Genomic DNA, 26067 nt, shown 5'->3' with positions numbered 1-26067 from the left:
AGTGGTGCAATCTTGGCTCACTGCAACCTCTGCATCCCGGGTTCAAGCAATTCTCCTGCCTCAGCCTCCTCAGTAGCTGGGATTACAGGCCCACGCCAACACGCCCGGCTAATTTTTGTATTTTTAGTCGACACGGGGTTTCACCGTGTTGGTCAGGCTGGTCTCGAACTCCTGACCTCGTGATCCGCCCGCTACGGCTTCCCAAAGTGCTGGGATTACAGGCGTGATCCACCGTACCTGGCCCATTACGTTATTTTTTAAAAAATCAATGTGACTCTTTTGAGAAATTAGAATGGTTTAATAACGTTGGTTACGCTGGGCACTCGGTGGCTCACGCCTGTAATCCCAGCACTTTGGGAGCCGGAGGTCAGGAGTTCGAGATCAGCCTGGCCAACATGGTGAAACCCTGTCTCTACTAAAAATACAAAAATTAGCCGGGCATGGTGGCGGGCTCCTGCAATCCCAGCTACTCAGGAGGCTGAGGCAGAAGAACTGCTTGAACCTGGGAGGCAGAGGTTGCAGTGAGCCAAGATCGCGCCACTGCACTCCAGCCTGGGCAACAGAGTGAGACTCTGTCTGAAAGAAAAAAAAAAAAAAAGATAAATTTGGTTTTAGGACCAGACAAATTAAATGGGAGACTTACTTCCAATGAGACCTAGAAATTTCTAAAATTTCTGAAAGAACTGAGAAAATTGCGCCGGGCGTGGTGGCTCACGCCTGTAATCCCGGCACTTTGAGAGGCTGAGGCGGGCGGATCCTGAGGTCAAGAGATGGAGACCATCCTGGCCAACATGGTGAAACCCCGTCTCTACTAAAAATACAAAACTTAGCCAGGCGTGATGGCGGGCTCCTGTAGTCCCAACTCTCAGGAGCCTGAGGCAGGAGAATTGATTGAATCCGGGAGGCGGAGGTTGCAGCCAGCCGAGAGCACACCACTGCACTCCCAGCTGCCAGTAGAGCGAGACTCCATCTCAAAAAAAAAAAAAAAAAAAAAAAAAAAAAAAAAAGAACTAAGAAAATTGCCTCCACTGATGAAGTAAGCTTAAGGAGGTAAACTGACACGTTTTCTGAACTGAGAAATATTGAGGAGGCTTTGTCTCTTTCGCCTCCAACTGCTCCTTCTCCTCCTGCCCCTGCACCTGCATAGTCTTTCTTACCTGAGCATTCCTGTCCTGCCTTGCCTCTTCTTCCATCACCATCACCTGAGGAAAGTCCCCAGGGCTCTGGCCCCTTGCCTGAAACTTCTGTTCTGACAGCCCCTTTCAAGGTAAAACTCAAACCCACAGGAAGAGAGGAGCCTACCATTGTGTACACCGCTTCACCAAAATGTTAAACACATTTCGTTCTTCTGTTTCTAAGCAGGCTCCAAGATCCTACACGTTTTGGCAGAAAATTCGACTTAACTGTCGAAACCTTTGAGCCCAAATATTCTGAACTTTATCAATTAATTCAATTCTGGTGTAGAAGGCAAGGCCACTAACTGGTTGCAAAAGGCAAATTGGAAGGATTTTCAAAAAGAGACTGAAGCAGAACATGAAAGGTTCACATTTTAGACAAATATGTGCATGTTGCCATTCCCCAGGTCCTTCCTAAAAATATAGATTGGAGGATAATTCAGCAATGTACTAAAAAGCCAGACAAATGTGTCTGCTTACTTAAAATGGTTTGAGAGCCAGGCATGGTAGCTCATGCCTGGAATCCCAGCACTTTGGGAGGCTGAAGCTGGTGGATCACTTCACATCAGGAGTTCGAGACCAGCCTGCCAACCTGGTGAAACCCTTTCTATACTAAAATACAAAAATTAGCCAGGTGGCTACTCAGGAGGCTGAAGCAAAAGAATCGTTTGAACCCGGGAGGTGGAGGCTACAGTGAGCTGAGATCCTGCCACTGCAATACAGCCTGGGTGAAAGAGCGAGACGCCGTCTCAAAAAGAAAAAAGTTAGCAGTATAGTAGAAATATAATGCACACGAGAATGATAATCATGAAGACGACCTGTATTCCAGAATAGTAAGGGATCCTATTCCATTAGGGAGCCAACTGAAAACATCAAATCCCACTTCACACCCCAGGGTGTGGTGTCACGTGCCTGTAGTCCCAGCTACTACGGAGGATTAGTAAAGAGGTTTGCTTGAATTCATGAGGTCAAGACAGAAGTAACCCTGATCATGCCCCTGTACTTCAGCCTGGGGGACAGTGAGACCTTGTCCCAAAAACAAACCAAAAAACAAACAGCCGGGAGCGGTGGCTCACACTTGTAATCCCAGCACTTTGGGAGGCGGAGGCGGGCGGATCACCAGGTCAGGAGATCCAGACCACGGTGAAACCCCGTCTCTACTAAAAATACAACAAATTAGCCGGGCGTGGTGGCGGGCGCCTGCAGTCCCAGCTACTCGGAGAGGCTGAAGCAGGAGAATGGCATGAATCCGGGAGGGGGAGCTTGCAGTGAGCCGAGATTGCGCCACTGCACTCCAGCCTGGGCGACAGAGGAAGACTTCGTCTCAAAAACAAAACAAAACAAAACCCCACAAAGCCACACAAAAACAACAAACTGTCACTTCACTCTGAAATGACAGTGGCAACCATCACTTTGCTATTGGAAAATTGAAAGAAAAACACTCCCTCTAGCTGTCAACCCGCCCTCTTGCTCTAACATGTCGGACCCATGGTTTAAAATGCCCAAAAGCTGATGTACTCAATTTCACTTGCCAGTTCTGCACCAGCATTTATTGTTGTGTGGAGGAGATCACCATGCATGCTGCGATGAAAGTCTAACGCTATAGAATGACGAAGGGCAGTGTCTTTTAGGACATTTGGATGTATACGTCTATATTTACCTGAAGAAAACAATCATTACATATATATATGTAAGGGGAATCCATCACAAGGATAAGGATGTGAAGAAAACCAGGTTGTTTTGTAACCCTAAACGTTCTAGTCTGCGCATCACAAGCCATTATTTGAAGAAGGGTGCCCAGGCTCCAGCTGGTCGCCGAAAGGTTGCTCCGCAACGGAGGCTAAGCACCAGCTTCTTTGGGACAGAACAGACGAGGCAGCGGGAGGGAATAAAGGGACAGGCGGACGTCACTTCCGCTTGCCGGCTCCGGCAGCGAGAGGGTCGGCTGAGTTGGCGGAGGGTGGTGCGGGAGAGCCGACGGGGACTGGGAAAGGCACTGTCGGTGACATCACGGATAGGGCGACTTCTATGTAGATGAGGCAGCGCAGAGGCTGGCTGCTTGGCCACATGCTGCTTCGCCACGAAGGAGTTCTCGTGCCGTGGGAGGGGGGTTCAGGACCGCTGGTGGGACCTGAGAGTCCCAGCTGTGTGTCAGGGCTAGGAGGGCTCGGGGGTGCGCGGGGCAAGTGACCGTGCGTGTAAAGGGGGAGGCGCGTGAGGCTGTGGCGGGGCGGAGGTGCAGGAGCTCATACTTACCTGGCAGGGGAGATACCATGATCACGAAGGTGGTTTTCCCAGGGCGAGGCTTATCCATTGCACTCCGGATGTGCTGACCCCTGCGATTTCCCCAAATGTGGGAAACTCGACTGCATAATTTGTGGTAGTGGGGGACTGCGTTCGCGCTTTCCCCTGGCTTTTTGTCGTGGTTTGAAGAACAGGCTGCCCGTTAAGCGTTACCGCTTTCTTCCGTTGCTTTGCCGCTTTGGCGGTGCCCTTGGGTGTTATTGTTGCACTCAGGAGGCTGGAAGACTGGAAGTGGCATGTCGCCGTCCTTCTCCTCGCTGGAGAAGTAAGAAGTGTCAGCCGTTGAGTTGTGAGCCTGTTTATCACAAGCTAACTAGCGCGAAGGCTGCATAGCTCTTCCCTTTCAACGTAAGGCTGCTTATTGCAGAAATGGATCCCTGGTCTCCAGTCTCTTGGGTTCTCACGCTCTGTAGGGTCTGGCCCCACAGGGTCGGTGGGTCTCTCCCCGTGTGCAGAGGCGAGAGGTTGTAGAAATAGAGACGCGAGACAAAGAGATAAAAGAAAAGGAAGCTGGGCCCGGGGGACCACTACCACCAATGCGCGGAGACCCGTAGTGGCCCCGAATGTCTGCCTGCGCTGTTATTTATTGGATACCAAGCAAAAGGGGCAGGGTAAAGAGTTTGAGTCATCTCCAATGACAGGTAAGGTCACGTGGGTCACGTGTCCGCTGGACAGGGGGCCCTTCCCTGCCTGGCAGCTCAGGCAGAGAGAGAGGAGAGGAGAGGAGAGGAGACAAAGAGAAAGACAGCTTAGGCCATTATTTCTGCATATCAGAGACTAACTAGTACTTTCACTAATTTACTACTGCTATCTAGAAGGCAGAGAGCCAGGCAGGCGGGCAGGATGGAACGTGAAGGCGGACTAGGAGCGTGAGCACTGAAGCACAGCATCACAGGGAGAGGGTTAGGCCTCCGGATAACTGCGGGCAAGCCTGACTGATGTCGGGCCCTCCACAAGAGGTGGAGGAGCAGAGTCTTCTCTAAACTCCCCTGGGGAAAAGGAGGCTCCCTTTCCCGGCCTGCTACGCGGCGGCTGGTGTTCCTTGACACTTTTCGCTACCGCTAGACCACGGTCCGCCTGGCAACGGGCGTCTTCCCAGACGAAGGCGTCACCGCTAGACCCAGGATCCCTTCTGGTGGCCCTGTGCTGGGCATAACGGAAGGCTCGCACTCTTGTCTTCTGGTCACTCCTCACCGTGTCCCTTCAGCTCCTATCTCTGTAGGGCCTGGTTTTTCCTAGGTTATGATTACAGAGCGAGGATTATCATAATATGGGAATAAAGAGATATTACTACCAACTAATGACTATTGATATTGATATATAATCATATCTAAGATCTATCTCTGGTATAACTCTTCTTGTTTTATGTTTTATTATACTGGAACAGCTCGTGTCCTCGGTCTCTTGCCTCGGCGCCTGGGTGTCTTGCCGCCCACGACCCTCCGTGAAAGTTTTCGTGTTTTTCTCTAGCCTCCAGAGTCACGTTTCACACAGCCCCTGCTCCTAACCGCAGCCCCCTCAGGAGTTTGTAGGATTTCTGTGCTAGCGGGGAACGTGTTCTCACTTCACAGAGCCAGGTACCAGCTACGCAGAGGGGGGCTGTTCTCTGGGATGGAAGCAGGGCCTTTGGGGCTCTTGGTGTCCCCGTTCTTTCGAAGACATAACACGCTTACTTTGTGGAGGGGAACGGCTCTCCCGGAGCCCAGGTGCCCTGACGCAATTCATCGAGGCCCGCAGGTCAGAACCGCAGTCTCACCTGTCTTGGCCGACATGCGCTGCGATCCTCCCCGAAATATAAGGCGGGAAGATTTATGAGGAGACGGGTCCAGTTTCCCTACTCTCTCCTGCCGTTTTCATAGCTAGTCTTTGTTCAGACTTTATTGAAGCGACAGCTTCTTGTTTGACGTCCCGCTTCTACATCCTACATCCACTGCCAGGCAACCTTCTAGTCAGCAAGCCGACCCACCCTTCCCACCCGCAAGCAGCCCTTTCCTATTTCTGGCGCCAGTGTAATCCCCCGTCAATCTTTCTTCAAGCCCCCGCTTATCACCTTCACGGACAGAAAATACGTAGCTGTCTCTCAACCTGCGGTTTGCACCTGACGTGCGTCAGTAGCCTGGCAAATTCCTTAATACCCCTTCTCAAATGGCACTGACAATTCGTCTCCTTTTAACTCCCAGAAGTGTCTAATTGCTTTTGTCCCTGCACTAGATGAGTAGTAAGTAGTGTTTCAGTACAGAAGAAAACCCCAGGCCTAGCGACGGCGGTTCGGGGCTTTTTGCCAGCCTCTCCCAGGGTGCGTTTTCTGACCTCACCAGTTTTCTGAGCAACTGAGGTCAGGAATGTGAGACCAGCCTGACCAACATGGCGAAACCCCGTCTGTACTAAAAATACAAAAAGAACAAAACAAAACAAAATTGACCAGCGTGGTGGTGTATGTCAGTAAGTCTGTAATCCCAACTACTCAGGAGGCTGAGGCAGGAGAATCGCTTGAACCCAGGAGGCAGAGGTTGCCGTGAGCTGAGATCCTGCCACTGCAATACAGCCTGGGCAACAGAGTGAGGCCCTGTCAAAAAAAGAAAGAAAGAAAGAAAAAAGAGAAAAAAGCAAAACAATTAGCAGGTTAGTAGAAATATAATGCACACGAGAATGATCATCATGAAGACGATCTGTATTCCAGAATAGTAAGGGATCCTATTCCATTAGGGAGCCAACTGAAAACATCAAATCCCAGTTCACACCCCAGGGTGAGATGTCACGTGCCTGTAGTCCCAGCTACTCGGGAGGATTAGTAAGGAGGTTTGCTTGAATTCATGAGGTCAAGGCAGAAGCAACCCTGATCATGTCCCTGTACTCCAGCCCGGTGGACAGTGAGACCTTGTCTCAAAAACAAACAAAAAAAACAGACGAAAAACCCCACAAAGCCAGACAACAACAACAAATCTTCGCCTCACTCTGAAATGACAGCGGCAAACATCACTTTGCTATTGGAAAATTGAAAGGAAAACACTCCCTCTTGCTGTCAACCTGCCCTCCTGCTCTAACATGTCTGACCCATGGCTCAAAATGCCCAAAAGCTGATGTACTCAATTTCACTTACCTGTTCTGCACCAGCATTTATTTTTGTGTGGAGGAGATCACCATGCATGGTCCTATACATGTGTAACGGTATGGAATGATGAAGGGCAGTGTCCTTTAGGATATTTGGAGATATATATCTATATATATATATCTATATATATATATACACACCTGAAGAAACCAATCATTACATATATATATGTAAGCGGAATCCTTCATCACAAAGATAAGGATGTGAAGAAAACGAGGTTCTTTTGTAACCCTAAACGTTCTAGTCTGCGCATCACAAGCCATTATTTGAAGAAGGGTGCCCAGGCTCCAGCTGGTCGCCGAAAGGTTGCTCCGCAACGGAGGCTAAGCACCAGATTCTTTGGGAGAGAACAGACGAGGCAGCGGGAGGGAATAAAGGGACAGGCGGACGTCACTTCTGCTTGCCAGCTCCGGCAGTGAGAGGGTCGGCTGAGTTGGCGGAGGGTGGTGCGGGAGAGCCGACGGGGACTGGGAAAGGCACTGTCGGTGACATCACGGATAGGGCGACTTCTATGTAGATGAGGCAGCGCAGAGGCTGGCTGCTTGGCCACATGCTGCTTCGCCACGAAGGAGTTCTCGTGCCGTGGGAGGGGGGTTCAGGACCGCTGGTGGGACCTGAGAGTCCCAGCTGTGTGTCAGGGCTAGGAGGGCTCGGGGGTGCGCGGGGCAAGTGACCGTGCGTGTAAAGGGGGAGGCGCGTGAGGCTGTGGCGGGGCGGAGGTGCAGGAGCTCATACTTACCTGGCAGGGGAGATACCATGATCACGAAGGTGGTTTTCCCAGGGCGAGGCTTATCCATTGCACTCCGGATGTGCTGACCCCTGCGATTTCCCCAAATGTGGGAAACTCGACTGCATAATTTGTGGTAGTGGGGGACTGCGTTCGCGCTTTCCCCTGGCTTTTTGTCGTGGTTTGAAGAACAGGCTGCCCGTTAAGCGTTACCGCTTTCTTCCGTTGCTTTGCCGCTTTGGCGGTGCCCTTGGGTGTTATTGTTGCACTCAGGAGGCTGGAAGACAGGAAGTGGCATGTCGCCGTCCTTCTCCTCGCTGGAGAAGTAAGAAGTGTCAGCCGTTGAGTTGTGAGCCTGTTTATCACAAGCTAACTAGCGCGAAGGCTACATAGCTCTTCCCTTTCAACGTAAGGCTGCTTATTGCAGAAATGGATCCCTGGTCTCCAGTCTCTTGGGGTTCTCACGCTCTGTAGGGTCCGGCCCCACAGGGTCGGTGGGTCTCTCCCCGTGTGCAGAGACGAGAGGTTGTAGAAATAGAGACGCGAGACAAAGAGATAAAAGAAAAGGAAGCTGGGCCCGGGGGACCACTACCACCAATGCGCGGAGACCCGTAGTGGCCCCGAATGTCTGCCTGCGCTGTTATTTATTGGATACAAAGCAAAAGGGGCAGGGTAAAGAGTTTGAGTCATCTCCAATGACAGGTGAGGTCACGTGGGTCACGTGTCCGCTGGACAGGGGGCCCTTCCCTGCCTGGCAGCTGAGGCAGAGAGAGAGAGAGAGGAGAGGAGACAAAGAGAAAGACAGCTTAGGCCATTATTTCTGCATATCAGAGACTAACTAGTACTTTCACTAATTTACTACTGCTATCTAGAAGGCAGAGAGCCAGGCAGGCGGGCAGGATGGAACGTGAAGGCGGACTAGGAGCGTGAGCACTGAAGCACAGCATCACAGGGAGAGGGTTAGGCCTCCGGATAACTGCGGGCAAGCCTGACTGATGTCGGGCCCTCCACAAGAGGTGGAGGAGCAGAGTCTTCTCTAAACTCCCCTGGGGAAAAGGAGGCTCCCTTTCCCGGCCTGCTACGCGGCGGCTGGTGTTCCTTGACACTTTTCGCTACCGCTAGACCACGGTCCGCCTGGCAACGGGCGTCTTCCCAGACGAAGGCGTCACCGCTAGACCAAGGATCCCTTCTGGTGGCCCTGTGCTGGGCATAACGGAAGGCTCGCACTCTTGTCTTCTGGTCACTCCTCACCGTGTCCCCTCAGCTCCTATCTCTGTAGGGCCTGGTTTTTCCTAGGTTATGATTACAGAGCGAGGATTATCATAATATGGGAATAAAGAGATATTACTACCAGCTAATGACTATTGATATTGATATATAATCATATCTAAGATCTATCTCTGGTATAACTCTTCTTGTTTTATGTTTTATTATACTGGAACAGCTCGTGTCCTCGGTCTCTTGCCTCGGCGCCTGGGTGTCTTGCCGCCCACGACCCTCCGTGAAAGTTTTCGTGTTTTTCTCTAGCCTCCAGAGTCACGTTTCACACAGCCCCTGCTCCTAACCGCAGCCCCCTCAGGAGTTTGTAGGATTTCTGTGCTAGCGGGGAACGTGTTCTCACTTCACAGAGCCAGGTACCAGCTACGCAGAGGGGGGCTGTTCTCTGGGATGGAAGCAGGGCCTTTGGGGCTCTTGGTGTCCCCGTTCTTTCGAAGACATAACACGCTTACTTTGTGGAGGGGAACGGCTCTCCCGGAGCCCAGGTGCCCTGACGCAATTCATCGAGGCCCGCAGGTCAGAACCGCAGTCTCACCTGTCTTGGCCGACATGCGCTGCGATCCTCCCCGAAATATAAGGCGGGAAGATTTATGAGGAGACGGGTCCAGTTTCCCTACTCTCTCCTGCCGTTTTCATAGCTAGTCTTTGTTCAGACTTTATTGAAGCGACAGCTTCTTGTTTGACGTCCCGCTTCTACATCCTACATCCACTGCCAGGCAACCTTCTAGTCAGCAAGCCGACCCACCCTTCCCACCCGCAAGCAGCCCTTTCCTATTTCTGGCGCCAGTGTAATCCCCCGTCAATCTTTCTTCAAGCCCCCGCTTATCACCTTCACGGACAGAAAATACGTAGCTGTCTCTCAACCTGCGGTTTGCACCTGACGTGCGTCAGTAGCCTGGCAAATTCCTTAATACCCCTTCTCAAATGGCACTGACAATTCGTCTCCTTTTAACTCCCAGAAGTGTCTAATTGCTTTTGTCCCTGCACTAGATGAGTAGTAAGTAGTGTTTCAGTACAGAAGAAAACCCCAGGCCTAGCGACGGCGGTTCGGGGCTTTTTGCCAGCCTCTCCCAGGGTGCGTTTTCTGACCTCACCAGTTTTCTGAGCAACTGAGGTCAGGAATGTGAGACCAGCCTGACCAACATGGCGAAACCCCGTCTGTACTAAAAATACAAAAAGAACAAAACAAAACAAAATTGACCAGCGTGGTGGTGTATGTCAGTAAGTCTGTAATCCCAACTACTCAGGAGGCTGAGGCAGGAGAATCGCTTGAACCCAGGAGGCAGAGGTTGCCGTGAGCTGAGATCCTGCCACTGCAATACAGCCTGGGCAACAGAGTGAGGCCCTGTCAAAAAAAGAAAGAAAGAAAGAAAAAAGAGAAAAAAGCAAAACAATTAGCAGGTTAGTAGAAATATAATGCACACGAGAATGATCATCATGAAGACGATCTGTATTCCAGAATAGTAAGGGATCCTATTCCATTAGGGAGCCAACTGAAAACATCAAATCCCAGTTCACACCCCAGGGTGTGATGTCACGTGCCTGTAGTCCCAGCTACTCGGGAGGATTAGTAAGGAGGTTTGCTTGAATTCATGAGGTCAAGGCAGAAGCAACCCTGATCATGTCCCTGTACTCCAGCCCGGTGGACAGTGAGACCTTGTCTCAAAAACAAACAAAAAAAACAGACGAAAAACCCCACAAAGCCAGACAACAACAACAAATCTTCGCCTCACTCTGAAATGACAGCGGCAAACATCACTTTGCTATTGGAAAATTGAAAGGAAAACACTCCCTCTTGCTGTCAACCTGCCCTCCTGCTCTAACATGTCTGACCCATGGCTCAAAATGCCCAAAAGCTGATGTACTCAATTTCACTTACCTGTTCTGCACCAGCATTTATTTTTGTGTGGAGGAGATCACCATGCATGGTCCTATACATGTGTAACGGTATGGAATGATGAAGGGCAGTGTCCTTTAGGATATTTGGAGATATATATCTATATATATATATCTATATATATATATACACACCTGAAGAAACCAATCATTACATATATATATGTAAGCGGAATCCTTCATCACAAAGATAAGGATGTGAAGAAAACGAGGTTCTTTTGTAACCCTAAACGTTCTAGTCTGCGCATCACAAGCCATTATTTGAAGAAGGGTGCCCAGGCTCCAGCTGGTCGCCGAAAGGTTGCTCCGCAACGGAGGCTAAGCACCAGATTCTTTGGGAGAGAACAGACGAGGCAGCGGGAGGGAATAAAGGGACAGGCGGACGTCACTTCTGCTTGCCAGCTCCGGCAGCGAGAGGGTCGGCTGAGTTGGCGGAGGGTGGTGCGGGAGAGCCGACGGGGACTGGGAAAGGCACTGTCGGTGACATCACGGATAGGGCGACTTCTATGTAGATGAGGCAGCGCAGAGGCTGGCTGCTTGGCCACATGCTGCTTCGCCACGAAGGAGTTCTCGTGCCGTGGGAGGGGGGTTCAGGACCGCTGGTGGGACCTGAGAGTCCCAGCTGTGTGTCAGGGCTAGGAGGGCTCGGGGGTGCGCGGGGCAAGTGACCGTGCGTGTAAAGGGGGAGGCGCGTGAGGCTGTGGCGGGGCGGAGGTGCAGGAGCTCATACTTACCTGGCAGGGGAGATACCATGATCACGAAGGTGGTTTTCCCAGGGCGAGGCTTATCCATTGCACTCCGGATGTGCTGACCCCTGCGATTTCCCCAAATGTGGGAAACTCGACTGCATAATTTGTGGTAGTGGGGGACTGCGTTCGCGCTTTCCCCTGGCTTTTTGTCGTGGTTTGAAGAACAGGCTGCCCGTTAAGCGTTACCGCTTTCTTCCGTTGCTTTGCCGCTTTGGCGGTGCCCTTGGGTGTTATTGTTGCACTCAGGAGGCTGGAAGACAGGAAGTGGCATGTCGCCGTCCTTCTCCTCGCTGGAGAAGTAAGAAGTGTCAGCCGTTGAGTTGTGAGCCTGTTTATCACAAGCTAACTAGCGCGAAGGCTACATAGCTCTTCCCTTTCAACGTAAGGCTGCTTATTGCAGAAATGGATCCCTGGTCTCCAGTCTCTTGGGGTTCTCACGCTCTGTAGGGTCCGGCCCCACAGGGTCGGTGGGTCTCTCCCCGTGTGCAGAGACGAGAGGTTGTAGAAATAGAGACGCGAGACAAAGAGATAAAAGAAAAGGAAGCTGGGCCCGGGGGACCACTACCACCAATGCGCGGAGACCCGTAGTGGCCCCGAATGTCTGCCTGCGCTGTTATTTATTGGATACCAAGCAAAAGGGGCAGGGTAAAGAGTTTGAGTCATCTCCAATGACAGGTGAGGTCACGTGGGTCACGTGTCCGCTGGACAGGGGGCCCTTCCCTGCCTGGCAGCTGAGGCAGAGAGAGAGAGAGAGGAGAGGAGAGGAGACAAAGAGAAAGACAGCTTAGGCCATTATTTCTGCATATCAGAGACTAACTAGTACTTTCACTAATTTACTACTGCTATCTAGAAGGCAGAGAGCCAGGCAGGCGGGCAGGATGGAACGTGAAGGCGGACTAGGAGCGTGAGCACTGAAGCACAGCATCACAGGGAGAGGGTTAGGCCTCCGGATAACTGCGGGCAAGCCTGACTGATGTCGGGCCCTCCACAAGAGGTGGAGGAGCAGAGTCTTCTCTAAACTCCCCTGGGGAAAAGGAGGCTCCCTTTCCCGGCCTGCTACGCGGCGGCTGGTGTTCCTTGACACTTTTCGCTACCGCTAGACCACGGTCCGCCTGGCAACGGGCGTCTTCCCAGACGAAGGCGTCACCGCTAGACCAAGGATCCCTTCTGGTGGCCCTGTGCTGGGCATAACGGAAGGCTCGCACTCTTGTCTTCTGGTCACTCCTCACCGTGTCCCCTCAGCTCCTATCTCTGTAGGGCCTGGTTTTTCCTAGGTTATGATTACAGAGCGAGGATTATCATAATATGGGAATAAAGAGATATTACTACCAACTAATGACTATTGATATTGATATATAATCATATCTAAGATCTATCTCTGGTATAACTCTTCTTGTTTTATGCTTTATTATACTGGAACAGCTCGTGTCCTCGGTCTCTTGCCTCGGCGCCTGGGTGTCTTGCCGCCCACGACCCTCCGTGAAAGTTTTCGTGTTTTTCTCTAGCCTCCAGAGTCACGTTTCACACAGCCCCTGCTCCTAACCGCAGCCCCCTCAGGAGTTTGTAGGATTTCTGTGCTAGCGGGGAACGTGTTCTCACTTCACAGAGCCAGGTACCAGCTACGCAGAGGGGGGCTGTTCTCTGGGATGGAAGCAGGGCCTTTGGGGCTCTTGGTGTCCCCGTTCTTTCGAAGACATAACACGCTTACTTTGTGGAGGGGAACGGCTCTCCCGGAGCCCAGGTGCCCTGACGCAATTCATCGAGGCCCGCAGGTCAGAACCGCAGTCTCACCTGTCTTGGCCGACATGCGCTGCGATCCTCCCCGAAATATAAGGCGGGAAGATTTATGAGGAGACGGGTCCAGTTTCCCTACTCTCTCCTGCCGTTTTCATAGCTAGTCTTTGTTCAGACTTTATTGAAGCGACAGCTTCTTGTTTGACGTCCCGCTTCTACATCCTACATCCACTGCCAGGCAACCTTCTAGTCAGCAAGCCGACCCACCCTTCCCACCCGCAAGCAGCCCTTTCCTATTTCTGGCGCCAGTGTAATCCCCCGTCAATCTTTCTTCAAGCCCCCGCTTATCACCTTCACGGACAGAAAATACGTAGCTGTCTCTCAACCTGCGGTTTGCACCTGACGTGCGTCAGTAGCCTGGCAAATTCCTTAATACCCCTTCTCAAATGGCACTGACAATTCGTCTCCTTTTAACTCCCAGAAGTGTCTAATTGCTTTTGTCCCTGCACTAGATGAGTAGTAAGTAGTGTTTCAGTACAGAAGAAAACCCCAGGCCTAGCGACGGCGGTTCGGGGCTTTTTGCCAGCCTCTCCCAGGGTGCGTTTTCTGACCTCACCAGTTTTCTGAGCAACTGAGGTCAGGAATGTGAGACCAGCCTGACCAACATGGCGAAACCCCGTCTGTACTAAAAATACAAAAAGAACAAAACAAAACAAAATTGACCAGCGTGGTGGTGTATGTCAGTAAGTCTGTAATCCCAACTACTCAGGAGGCTGAGGCAGGAGAATCGCTTGAACCCAGGAGGCAGAGGTTGCCGTGAGCTGAGATCCTGCCACTGCAATACAGCCTGGGCAACAGAGTGAGGCCCTGTCAAAAAAAGAAAGAAAGAAAGAAAAAAGAGAAAAAAGCAAAACAATTAGCAGGTTAGTAGAAATATAATGCACACGAGAATGATCATCATGAAGACTATCTGTATTGCAGAATAGTAAGGGATCCTATTCCATTAGGGAGCCAACTGAAAACATCAAATCCCAGTTCACACCCCAGGGTGTGATGTCACGTGCCTGTAGTCCCAGCTACTCGGGAGGATTAGTAAGGAGGTTTGCTTGAATTCATGAGGTCAAGGCAGAAGCAACCCTGATCATGTCCCTGTACTCCAGCCCGGTGGACAGTGAGACCTTGTCTCAAAAACAAACAAAAAAAAACAGACGAAAAACCCCACAAAGCCAGACAACAACAACAAATCTTCGCCTCACTCTGAAATGACAGCGGCAAACATCACTTTGCTATTGGAAAATTGAAAGGAAAACACTCCCTCTTGCTGTCAACCTGCCCTCCTGCTCTAACATGTCTGACCCATGGCTCAAAATGCCCAAAAGCTGATGTACTCAATTTCACTTACCTGTTCTGCACCAGCATTTATTTTTGTGTGGAGGAGATCACCATGCATGGTCCTATACATGTGTAACGGTATGGAATGATGAAGGGCAGTGTCCTTTAGGATATTTGGAGATATATATCTATATATATATATCTATATATATATATACACACCTGAAGTAACCAATCATTACATATATATATGTAAGCGGAATCCTTCATCACAAAGATAAGGATGTGAAGAAAACGAGGTTCTTTTGTAACCCTAAACGTTCTAGTCTGCGCATCACAAGCCATTATTTGAAGAAGGGTGCCCAGGCTCCAGCTGGTCGCCGAAAGGTTGCTCCGCAACGGAGGCTAAGCACCAGCTTCTTTGGGAGAGAACAGACGAGGCAGCGGGAGGGAATAAAGGGACAGGCGGACGTCACTTCCGCTTGCCAGCTCCGGCAGCGAGAGGGTCGGCTGAGTTGGCGGAGGGTGGTGCGGGAGAGCCGACGGGGACTGGGAAAGGCACTGTCGGTGACATCACGGATAGGGCGACTTCTATGTAGATGAGGCAGCGCAGAGGCTGGCTGCTTGGCCACATGCTGCTTCGCCACGAAGGAGTTCTCGTGCCGTGGGAGGGGGGTTCAGGACCGCTGGTGGGACCTGAGAGTCCCAGCTGTGTGTCAGGGCTAGGAGGGCTCGGGGGTGCGCGGGGCAAGTGACCGTGCGTGTAAAGGGGGAGGCGCGTGAGGCTGTGGCGGGGCGGAGGTGCAGGAGCTCATACTTACCTGGCAGGGGAGATACCATGATCACGAAGGTGGTTTTCCCAGGGCGAGGCTTATCCATTGCACTCCGGATGTGCTGACCCCTGCGATTTCCCCAAATGTGGGAAACTCGACTGCATAATTTGTGGTAGTGGGGGACTGCGTTCGCGCTTTCCCCTGGCTTTTTGTCGTGGTTTGAAGAACAGGCTGCCCGTTAAGCGTTACCGCTTTCTTCCGTTGCTTTGCCGCTTTGGCGGTGCCCTTGGGTGTTATTGTTGCACTCAGGAGGCTGGAAGACAGGAAGTGGCATGTCGCCGTCCTTCTCCTCGCTGGAGAAGTAAGAAGTGTCAGCCGTTGAGTTGTGAGCCTGTTTATCACAAGCTAACTAGCGCGAAGGCTGCATAGCTCTTCCCTTTCAACGTAAGGCTGCTTATTGCAGAAATGGATCCCTGGTCTCCAGTCTCTTGGGTTCTCACGCTCTGTAGGGTCCGGCCCCACAGGGTCGGTGGGTCTCTCCCCGTGTGCAGAGACGAGAGGTTGTAGAAATAGAGACGCGAGACAAAGAGATAAAAGAAAAGGAAGCTGGGCCCGGGGGACCACTACCACCAATGCGCGGAGACCCGTAGTGGCCCCGAATGTCTGCCTGCGCTGTTATTTATTGGATACCAAGCAAAAGGGGCAGGGTAAAGAGTTTGAGTCATCTCCAATGACAGGTAAGGTCACGTGGGTCACGTGTCCGCTGGACAGGGGGCCCTTCCCTGCCTGGCAGCTCAGGCAGAGAGAGAGAGAGAGGAGAGGAGAGGAGAGGAGACAAAGAGAAAGACAGCTTAGGCCATTATTTCTGCATATCAGAGACTAACTAGTACTTTCACTAATTTACTACTGCTATCTAGAAGGCAGAGAGCCAGGCAGGCGGGCAGGATGGAACGTGAAGGCGGACTAGGAGCGTGAGCACTGAAGCACAGCATCACAGGGAGAGGGTTAGGCCTCCGGATAACTGCGGGCAAGCCTGACTGATGTCGGGCCCTCCACAAGAGGTGGAGGAGCAGAGTCTTCTCTAAACTCCCCTGGGGAAAAGGAGGCTCCCTTTCCCGGCCTGCTACGCGGCGGCTGGTGTTCCTTGACACTTTTCGCTACCGCTAGACCACGGTCCGCCTGGCAACGGGCGTCTTCCCAGACGAAGGCGTCACCGCTAGACCCAGGATCCCTTCTGGTGGCCCTGTGCTGGGCATAACGGAAGGCTCGCACTCTTGTCTTCTGGTCACTCCTCACCGTGTCCCTTCAGCTCCTATCTCTGTAGGGCCTGGTTTTTCCTAGGTTATGATTACAGAGCGAGGATTATCATAATATGGGAATAAAGAGATATTACTACCAACTAATGACTATTGATATTGATATATAATCATATCTAAGATCTATCTCTGGTATAACTCTTCTTGTTTTATGTTTTATTATACTGGAACAGCTCGTGTCCTCGGTCTCTTGCCTCGGCGCCTGGGTGTCTTGCCGCCCACGACCCTCCGTGAAAGTTTTCGTGTTTTTCTCTAGCCTCCAGAGTCACGTTTCACACAGCCCCTGCTCCTAACCGCAGCCCCCTCAGGAGTTTGTAGGATTTCTGTGCTAGCGGGGAACGTGTTCTCACTTCACAGAGCCAGGTACCAGCTACGCAGAGGGGGGCTGTTCTCTGGGATGGAAGCAGGGCCTTTGGGGCTCTTGGTGTCCCCGTTCTTTCGAAGACATAACACGCTTACTTTGTGGAGGGGAACGGCTCTCCCGGAGCCCAGGTGCCCTGACGCAATTCATCGAGGCCCGCAGGTCAGAACCGCAGTCTCACCTGTCTTGGCCGACATGCGCTGCGATCCTCCCCGAAATATAAGGCGGGAAGATTTATGAGGAGACGGGTCCAGTTTCCCTACTCTCTCCTGCCGTTTTCATAGCTAGTCTTTGTTCAGACTTTATTGAAGCGACAGCTTCTTGTTTGACGTCCCGCTTCTACATCCTACATCCACTGCCAGGCAACCTTCTAGTCAGCAAGCCGACCCACCCTTCCCACCCGCAAGCAGCCCTTTCCTATTTCTGGCGCCAGTGTAATCCCCCGTCAATCTTTCTTCAAGCCCCCGCTTATCACCTTCACGGACAGAAAATACGTAGCTGTCTCTCAACCTGCGGTTTGCACCTGACGTGCGTCAGTAGCCTGGCAAATTCCTTAATACCCCTTCTCAAATGGCACTGACAATTCGTCTCCTTTTAACTCCCAGAAGTGTCTAATTGCTTTTGTCCCTGCACTAGATGAGTAGTAAGTAGTGTTTCAGTACAGAAGAAAACCCCAGGCCTAGCGACGGCGGTTCGGGGCTTTTTGCCAGCCTCTCCCAGGGTGCGTTTTCTGACCTCACCAGTTTTCTGAGCAACTGAGGTCAGGAATGTGAGACCAGCCTGACCAACATGGCGAAACCCCGTCTGTACTAAAAATACAAAAAGAACAAAACAAAACAAAATTGACCAGCGTGGTGGTGTATGTCAGTAAGTCTGTAATCCCAACTACTCAGGAGGCTGAGGCAGGAGAATCGCTTGAACCCAGGAGGCAGAGGTTGCCGTGAGCTGAGATCCTGCCACTGCAATACAGCCTGGGCAACAGAGTGAGGCCCTGTCAAAAAAAGAAAGAAAGAAAGAAAAAAGAGAAAAAAGCAAAACAATTAGCAGGTTAGTAGAAATATAATGCACACGAGAATGATCATCATGAAGACGATCTGTATTCCAGAATAGTAAGGGATCCTATTCCATTAGGGAGCCAACTGAAAACATCAAATCCCAGTTCACACCCCAGGGTGTGATGTCACGTGCCTGTAGTCCCAGCTACTCGGGAGGATTAGTAAGGAGGTTTGCTTGAATTCATGAGGTCAAGGCAGAAGCAACCCTGATCATGTCCCTGTACTCCAGCCCGGTGGACAGTGAGACCTTGTCTCAAAAACAAACAAAAAAAACAGACGAAAAACCCCACAAAGCCAGACAACAACAACAAATCTTCGCCTCACTCTGAAATGACAGCGGCAAACATCACTTTGCTATTGGAAAATTGAAAGGAAAACACTCCCTCTTGCTGTCAACCTGCCCTCCTGCTCTAACATGTCTGACCCATGGCTCAAAATGCCCAAAAGCTGATGTACTCAATTTCACTTACCTGTTCTGCACCAGCATTTATTTTTGTGTGGAGGAGATCACCATGCATGGTCCTATACATGTGTAACGGTATGGAATGATGAAGGGCAGTGTCCTTTAGGATATTTGGAGATATATATCTATATATATATATCTATATATATATATACACACCTGAAGTAACCAATCATTACATATATATATGTAAGCGGAATCCTTCATCACAAAGATAAGGATGTGAAGAAAACGAGGTTCTTTTGTAACCCTAAACGTTCTAGTCTGCGCATCACAAGCCATTATTTGAAGAAGGGTGCCCAGGCTCCAGCTGGTCGCCGAAAGGTTGCTCCGCAACGGAGGCTAAGCACCAGCTTCTTTGGGAGAGAACAGACGAGGCAGCGGGAGGGAATAAAGGGACAGGCGGACGTCACTTCCGCTTGCCGGCTCCGGCAGCGAGAGGGTCGGCTGAGTTGGCGGAGGGTGGTGCGGGAGAGCCGACGGGGACTGGGAAAGGCACTGTCGGTGACATCACGGATAGGGCGACTTCTATGTAGATGAGGCAGCGCAGAGGCTGGCTGCTTGGCCACATGCTGCTTCGCCACGAAGGAGTTCTCGTGCCGTGGGAGGGGGGTTCAGGACCGCTGGTGGGACCTGAGAGTCCCAGCTGTGTGTCAGGGCTAGGAGGGCTCGGGGGTGCGCGGGGCAAGTGACCGTGCGTGTAAAGGGGGAGGCGCGTGAGGCTGTGGCGGGGCGGAGGTGCAGGAGCTCATACTTACCTGGCACGGGAGATACCATGATCACGAAGGTGGTTTTCCCAGGGCGAGGCTTATCCATTGCACTCCGGATGTGCTGACCCCTGCGATTTCCCCAAATGTGGGAAACTCGACTGCATAATTTGTGGTAGTGGGGGACTGCGTTCGCGCTTTCCCCTGGCTTTTTGTCGTGGTTTGAAGAACAGGCTGCCCGTTAAGCGTTACCGCTTTCTTCCGTTGCTTTGCCGCTTTGGCGGTGCCCTTGGGTGTTATTGTTGCACTCAGGAGGCTGGAAGACAGGAAGTGGCATGTCGCCGTCCTTCTCCTCGCTGGAGAAGTAAGAAGTGTCAGCCGTTGAGTTGTGAGCCTGTTTATCACAAGCTAACTAGCGCGAAGGCTGCATAGCTCTTCCCTTTCAACGTAAGGCTGCTTATTGCAGAAATGGATCCCTGGTCTCCAGTCTCTTGGGTTCTCACGCTCTGTAGGGTCCGGCCCCACAGGGTCGGTGGGTCTCTCCCCGTGTGCAGAGACGAGAGGTTGTAGAAATAGAGACGCGAGACAAAGAGATAAAAGAAAAGGAAGCTGGGCCCGGGGGACCACTACCACCAATGCGCGGAGACCCGTAGTGGCCCCGAATGTCTGCCTGCGCTGTTATTTATTGGATACCAAGCAAAAGGGGCAGGGTAAAGAGTTTGAGTCATCTCCAATGACAGGTAAGGTCACGTGGGTCACGTGTCCGCTGGACAGGGGGCCCTTCCCTGCCTGGCAGCTCAGGCAGAGAGAGAGAGAGAGGAGAGGAGAGGAGAGGAGACAAAGAGAAAGACAGCTTAGGCCATTATTTCTGCATATCAGAGACTAACTAGTACTTTCACTAATTTACTACTGCTATCTAGAAGGCAGAGAGCCAGGCAGGCGGGCAGGATGGAACGTGAAGGCGGACTAGGAGCGTGAGCACTGAAGCACAGCATCACAGGGAGAGGGTTAGGCCTCCGGATAACTGCGGGCAAGCCTGACTGATGTCGGGCCCTCCACAAGAGGTGGAGGAGCAGAGTCTTCTCTAAACTCCCCTGGGGAAAAGGAGGCTCCCTTTCCCGGCCTGCTACGCGGCGGCTGGTGTTCCTTGACACTTTTCGCTACCGCTAGACCACGGTCCGCCTGGCAACGGGCGTCTTCCCAGACGAAGGCGTCACCGCTAGACCCAGGATCCCTTCTGGTGGCCCTGTGCTGGGCATAACGGAAGGCTCGCACTCTTGTCTTCTGGTCACTCCTCACCGTGTCCCTTCAGCTCCTATCTCTGTAGGGCCTGGTTTTTCCTAGGTTATGATTACAGAGCGAGGATTATCATAATATGGGAATAAAGAGATATTACTACCAACTAATGACTATTGATATTGATATATAATCATATCTAAGATCTATCTCTGGTATAACTCTTCTTGTTTTATGTTTTATTATACTGGAACAGCTCGTGTCCTCGGTCTCTTGCCTCGGCGCCTGGGTGTCTTGCCGCCCACGACCCTCCGTGAAAGTTTTCGTGTTTTTCTCTAGCCTCCAGAGTCACGTTTCACACAGCCCCTGCTCCTAACCGCAGCCCCCTCAGGAGTTTGTAGGATTTCTGTGCTAGCGGGGAACGTGTTCTCACTTCACAGAGCCAGGTACCAGCTACGCAGAGGGGGGCTGTTCTCTGGGATGGAAGCAGGGCCTTTGGGGCTCTTGGTGTCCCCGTTCTTTCGAAGACATAACACGCTTACTTTGTGGAGGGGAACGGCTCTCCCGGAGCCCAGGTGCCCTGACGCAATTCATCGAGGCCCGCAGGTCAGAACCGCAGTCTCACCTGTCTTGGCCGACATGCGCTGCGATCCTCCCCGAAATATAAGGCGGGAAGATTTATGAGGAGACGGGTCCAGTTTCCCTACTCTCTCCTGCCGTTTTCATAGCTAGTCTTTGTTCAGACTTTATTGAAGCGACAGCTTCTTGTTTGACGTCCCGCTTCTACATCCTACATCCACTGCCAGGCAACCTTCTAGTCAGCAAGCCGACCCACCCTTCCCACCCGCAAGCAGCCCTTTCCTATTTCTGGCGCCAGTGTAATCCCCCGTCAATCTTTCTTCAAGCCCCCGCTTATCACCTTCACGGACAGAAAATACGTAGCTGTCTCTCAACCTGCGGTTTGCACCTGACGTGCGTCAGTAGCCTGGCAAATTCCTTAATACCCCTTCTCAAATGGCACTGACAATTCGTCTCCTTTTAACTCCCAGAAGTGTCTAATTGCTTTTGTCCCTGCACTAGATGAGTAGTAAGTAGTGTTTCAGTACAGAAGAAAACCCCAGGCCTAGCGACGGCGGTTCGGGGCTTTTTGCCAGCCTCTCCCAGGGTGCGTTTTCTGACCTCACCAGTTTTCTGAGCAACTGAGGTCAGGAATGTGAGACCAGCCTGACCAACATGGCGAAACCCCGTCTGTACTAAAAATACAAAAAGAACAAAACAAAACAAAATTGACCAGCGTGGTGGTGTATGTCAGTAAGTCTGTAATCCCAACTACTCAGGAGGCTGAGGCAGGAGAATCGCTTGAACCCAGGAGGCAGAGGTTGCCGTGAGCTGAGATCCTGCCACTGCAATACAGCCTGGGCAACAGAGTGAGGCCCTGTCAAAAAAAGAAAGAAAGAAAGAAAAAAGAGAAAAAAGCAAAACAATTAGCAGGTTAGTAGAAATATAATGCACACGAGAATGATCATCATGAAGACGATCTGTATTCCAGAATAGTAAGGGATCCTATTCCATTAGGGAGCCAACTGAAAACATCAAATCCCAGTTCACACCCCAGGGTGTGATGTCACGTGCCTGTAGTCCCAGCTACTCGGGAGGATTAGTAAGGAGGTTTGCTTGAATTCATGAGGTCAAGGCAGAAGCAACCCTGATCATGTCCCTGTACTCCAGCCCGGTGGACAGTGAGACCTTGTCTCAAAAACAAACAAAAAAAACAGACGAAAAACCCCACAAAGCCAGACAACAACAACAAATCTTCGCCTCACTCTGAAATGACAGCGGCAAACATCACTTTGCTATTGGAAAATTGAAAGGAAAACACTCCCTCTTGCTGTCAACCTGCCCTCCTGCTCTAACATGTCTGACCCATGGCTCAAAATGCCCAAAAGCTGATGTACTCAATTTCACTTACCTGTTCTGCACCAGCATTTATTTTTGTGTGGAGGAGATCACCATGCATGGTCCTATACATGTGTAACGGTATGGAATGATGAAGGGCAGTGTCCTTTAGGATATTTGGAGATATATATCTATATATATATATCTATATATATATATACACACCTGAAGAAACCAATCATTACATATATATATGTAAGCGGAATCCTTCATCACAAAGATAAGGATGTGAAGAAAACGAGGTTCTTTTGTAACCCTAAACGTTCTAGTCTGCGCATCACAAGCCATTATTTGAAGAAGGGTGCCCAGGCTCCAGCTGGTCGCCGAAAGGTTGCTCCGCAACGGAGGCTAAGCACCAGATTCTTTGGGAGAGAACAGACGAGGCAGCGGGAGGGAATAAAGGGACAGGCGGACGTCACTTCTGCTTGCCAGCTCCGGCAGTTAGAGGGTCGGCTGAGTTGGCGGAGGGTGGTGCGGGAGAGCCGACGGGGACTGGGAAAGGCACTGTCGGTGACATCACGGATAGGGCGACTTCTATGTAGATGAGGCAGCGCAGAGGCTGGCTGCTTGGCCACATGCTGCTTCGCCACGAAGGAGTTCTCGTGCCGTGGGAGGGGGGTTCAGGACCGCTGGTGGGACCTGAGAGTCCCAGCTGTGTGTCAGGGCTAGGAGGGCTCGGGGGTGCGCGGGGCAAGTGACCGTGCGTGTAAGGGGGAGGCGCGTGAGGCTGTGGCGGGGCGGAGGTGCAGGAGCTCATACTTACCTGGCAGGGGAGATACCATGATCATGAAGGTGGTTTTCCCAGGGCGAGGCTTATCCATTGCACTCCGGATGTGCTGACCCCTGCGATTTCCCCAAATGTGGGAAACTCGACTGCATAATTTGTGGTAGTGGGGGACTGCGTTCGCGCTTTCCCCTGGCTTTTTGTCGTGGTTTGAAGAACAGGCTGCCCGTTAAGCGTTACCGCTTTCTTCCGTTGCTTTGCCGCTTTGGCGGTGCCCTTGGGTGTTATTGTTGCACTCAGGAGGCTGGAAGACAGGAAGTGGCATGTCGCCGTCCTTCTCCTCGCTGGAGAAGTAAGAAGTGTCAGCCGTTGAGTTGTGAGCCTGTTTATCACAAGCTAACTAGCGCGAAGGCTGCATAGCTCTTCCCTTTCAACGTAAGGCTGCTTATTGCAGAAATGGATCCCTGGTCTCCAGTCTCTTGGGTTCTCACGCTCTGTAGGGTCCGGCCCCACAGGGTCGGTGGGTCTCTCCCCGTGTGCAGAGACGAGAGGTTGTAGAAATAGAGACGCGAGACAAAGAGATAAAAGAAAAGGAAGCTGGGCCCGGGGGACCACTACCACCAATGCGCGGAGACCCGTAGTGGCCCCGAATGTCTGCCTGCGCTGTTATTTATTGGATACAAAGCAAAAGGGGCAGGGTAAAGAGTTTGAGTCATCTCCAATGACAGGTAAGGTCACGTGGGTCACGTGTCCGCTGGACAGGGGGCCCTTCCCTGCCTGGCAGCTGAGGCAGAGAGAGAGAGAGAGGAGAGGAGACAAAGAGAAAGACAGCTTAGGCCATTATTTCTGCATATCAGAGACTAACTAGTACTTTCACTAATTTACTACTGCTATCTAGAAGGCAGAGAGCCAGGCAGGCGGGCAGGATGGAACGTGAAGGCGGACTAGGAGCGTGAGCACTGAAGCACAGCATCACAGGGAGAGGGTTAGGCCTCCGGATAACTGCGGGCAAGCCTGACTGATGTCGGGCCCTCCACAAGAGGTGGAGGAGCAGAGTCTTCTCTAAACTCCCCCGGGGAAAAGGAGGCTCCCTTTCCCGGCCTGCTACGCGGCGGCTGGTGTTCCTTGACACTTTTCGCTACCGCTAGACCACGGTCCGCCTGGCAACGGGCGTCTTCCCAGACGAAGGCGTCACCGCTAGACCAAGGATCCCTTCTGGTGGCCCTGTGCTGGGCATAACGGAAGGCTCGCACTCTTGTCTTCTGGTCACTCCTCACCGTGTCCCCTCAGCTCCTATCTCTGTAGGGCCTGGTTTTTCCTAGGTTATGATTACAGAGCGAGGATTATCATAATATGGGAATAAAGAGATATTACTACCAGCTAATGACTATTGATATTGATATATAATCATATCTAAGATCTATCTCTGGTATAACTCTTCTTGTTTTATGTTTTATTATACTGGAACAGCTCGTGTCCTCGGTCTCTTGCCTCGGCGCCTGGGTGTCTTGCCGCCCACGACCCTCCGTGAAAGTTTTCGTGTTTTTCTCTAGCCTCCAGAGTCACGTTTCACACAGCCCCTGCTCCTAACCGCAGCCCCCTCAGGAGTTTGTAGGATTTCTGTGCTAGCGGGGAACGTGTTCTCACTTCACAGAGCCAGGTACCAGCTACGCAGAGGGGGGCTGTTCTCTGGGATGGAAGCAGGGCCTTTGGGGCTCTTGGTGTCCCCGTTCTTTCGAAGACATAACACGCTTACTTTGTGGAGGGGAACGGCTCTCCCGGAGCCCAGGTGCCCTGACGCAATTCATCGAGGCCCGCAGGTCAGAACCGCAGTCTCACCTGTCTTGGCCGACATGCGCTGCGATCCTCCCCGAAATATAAGGCGGGAAGATTTATGAGGAGACGGGTCCAGTTTCCCTACTCTCTCCTGCCGTTTTCATAGCTAGTCTTTGTTCAGACTTTATTGAAGCGACAGCTTCTTGTTTGACGTCCCGCTTCTACATCCTACATCCACTGCCAGGCAACCTTCTAGTCAGCAAGCCGACCCACCCTTCCCACCCGCAAGCAGCCCTTTCCTATTTCTGGCGCCAGTGTAATCCCCCGTCAATCTTTCTTCAAGCCCCCGCTTATCACCTTCACGGACAGAAAATACGTAGCTGTCTCTCAACCTGCGGTTTGCACCTGACGTGCGTCAGTAGCCTGGCAAATTCCTTAATACCCCTTCTCAAATGGCACTGACAATTCGTCTCCTTTTAACTCCCAGAAGTGTCTAATTGCTTTTGTCCCTGCACTAGATGAGTAGTAAGTAGTGTTTCAGTACAGAAGAAAACCCCAGGCCTAGCGACGGCGGTTCGGGGCTTTTTGCCAGCCTCTCCCAGGGTGCGTTTTCTGACCTCACCAGTTTTCTGAGCAACTGAGGTCAGGAATGTGAGACCAGCCTGACCAACATGGCGAAACCCCGTCTGTACTAAAAATACAAAAAGAACAAAACAAAACAAAATTGACCAGCGTGGTGGTGTATGTCAGTAAGTCTGTAATCCCAACTACTCAGGAGGCTGAGGCAGGAGAATCGCTTGAACCCAGGAGGCAGAGGTTGCCGTGAGCTGAGATCCTGCCACTGCAATACAGCCTGGGCAACAGAGTGAGGCCCTGTCAAAAAAAGAAAGAAAGAAAGAAAAAAGAGAAAAAAGCAAAACAATTAGCAGGTTAGTAGAAATATAATGCACACGAGAATGATCATCATGAAGACGATCTGTATTCCAGAATAGTAAGGGATCCTATTCCATTAGGGAGCCAACTGAAAACATCAAATCCCAGTTCACACCCCAGGGTGTGATGTCACGTGCCTGTAGTCCCAGCTACTCGGGAGGATTAGTAAGGAGGTTTGCTTGAATTCATGAGGTCAAGGCAGAAGCAACCCTGATCATGTCCCTGTACTCCAGCCCGGTGGACAGTGAGACCTTGTCTCAAAAACAAACAAAAAAAACAGACGAAAAACCCCACAAAGCCAGACAACAACAACAAATCTTCGCCTCACTCTGAAATGACAGCGGCAAACATCACTTTGCTATTGGAAAATTGAAAGGAAAACACTCCCTCTTGCTGTCAACCTGCCCTCCTGCTCTAACATGTCTGACCCATGGCTCAAAATGCCCAAAAGCTGATGTAC

At 51.5% G+C, this 26067-nt stretch overlaps 6 non-coding genes across 6 annotated transcripts; all 6 read left to right on the top strand.

Annotated features, from left to right (window-relative positions):
• The first annotated feature begins 3423 nt into the window (after positions 1–3423).
• LOC134734910 (U1 spliceosomal RNA) lies at positions 3424–3587 on the top strand. The gene has a single exon (XR_010117791.1). It is a non-coding gene; the product is annotated as a U1 spliceosomal RNA (small nuclear RNA).
• A 3735-nt stretch (positions 3588–7322) lies between these two features.
• On the top strand, positions 7323–7486 carry LOC134734909 (U1 spliceosomal RNA). Its single transcript, XR_010117790.1, has one exon. It is a non-coding gene; the product is annotated as a U1 spliceosomal RNA (small nuclear RNA).
• Positions 7487–11218: 3732 nt separating this feature from the next.
• Positions 11219–11382, top strand: LOC134734908 (U1 spliceosomal RNA). Its single transcript, XR_010117789.1, has one exon. It is a non-coding gene; the product is annotated as a U1 spliceosomal RNA (small nuclear RNA).
• A 3738-nt stretch (positions 11383–15120) lies between these two features.
• LOC134734907 (U1 spliceosomal RNA) lies at positions 15121–15284 on the top strand. Its single transcript, XR_010117788.1, has one exon. It is a non-coding gene; the product is annotated as a U1 spliceosomal RNA (small nuclear RNA).
• A 3741-nt stretch (positions 15285–19025) lies between these two features.
• LOC134734916 (U1 spliceosomal RNA) lies at positions 19026–19189 on the top strand. Its single transcript, XR_010117797.1, has one exon. It is a non-coding gene; the product is annotated as a U1 spliceosomal RNA (small nuclear RNA).
• Positions 19190–22929: 3740 nt separating this feature from the next.
• On the top strand, positions 22930–23093 carry LOC134735005 (U1 spliceosomal RNA). Its single transcript, XR_010117869.1, has one exon. It is a non-coding gene; the product is annotated as a U1 spliceosomal RNA (small nuclear RNA).
• Positions 23094–26067: the final 2974 nt, after the last annotated feature.

The sequence above is a fragment of the Symphalangus syndactylus genome, chromosome 12 (assembly GCF_028878055.3).
Source record: "Symphalangus syndactylus isolate Jambi chromosome 12, NHGRI_mSymSyn1-v2.1_pri, whole genome shotgun sequence".
Taxonomy (NCBI): domain Eukaryota; kingdom Metazoa; phylum Chordata; class Mammalia; order Primates; family Hylobatidae; genus Symphalangus; species Symphalangus syndactylus.
Note: the sequence above shows the minus strand (reverse complement) of the source record. Positions and strands in the feature narration are given on the sequence as shown.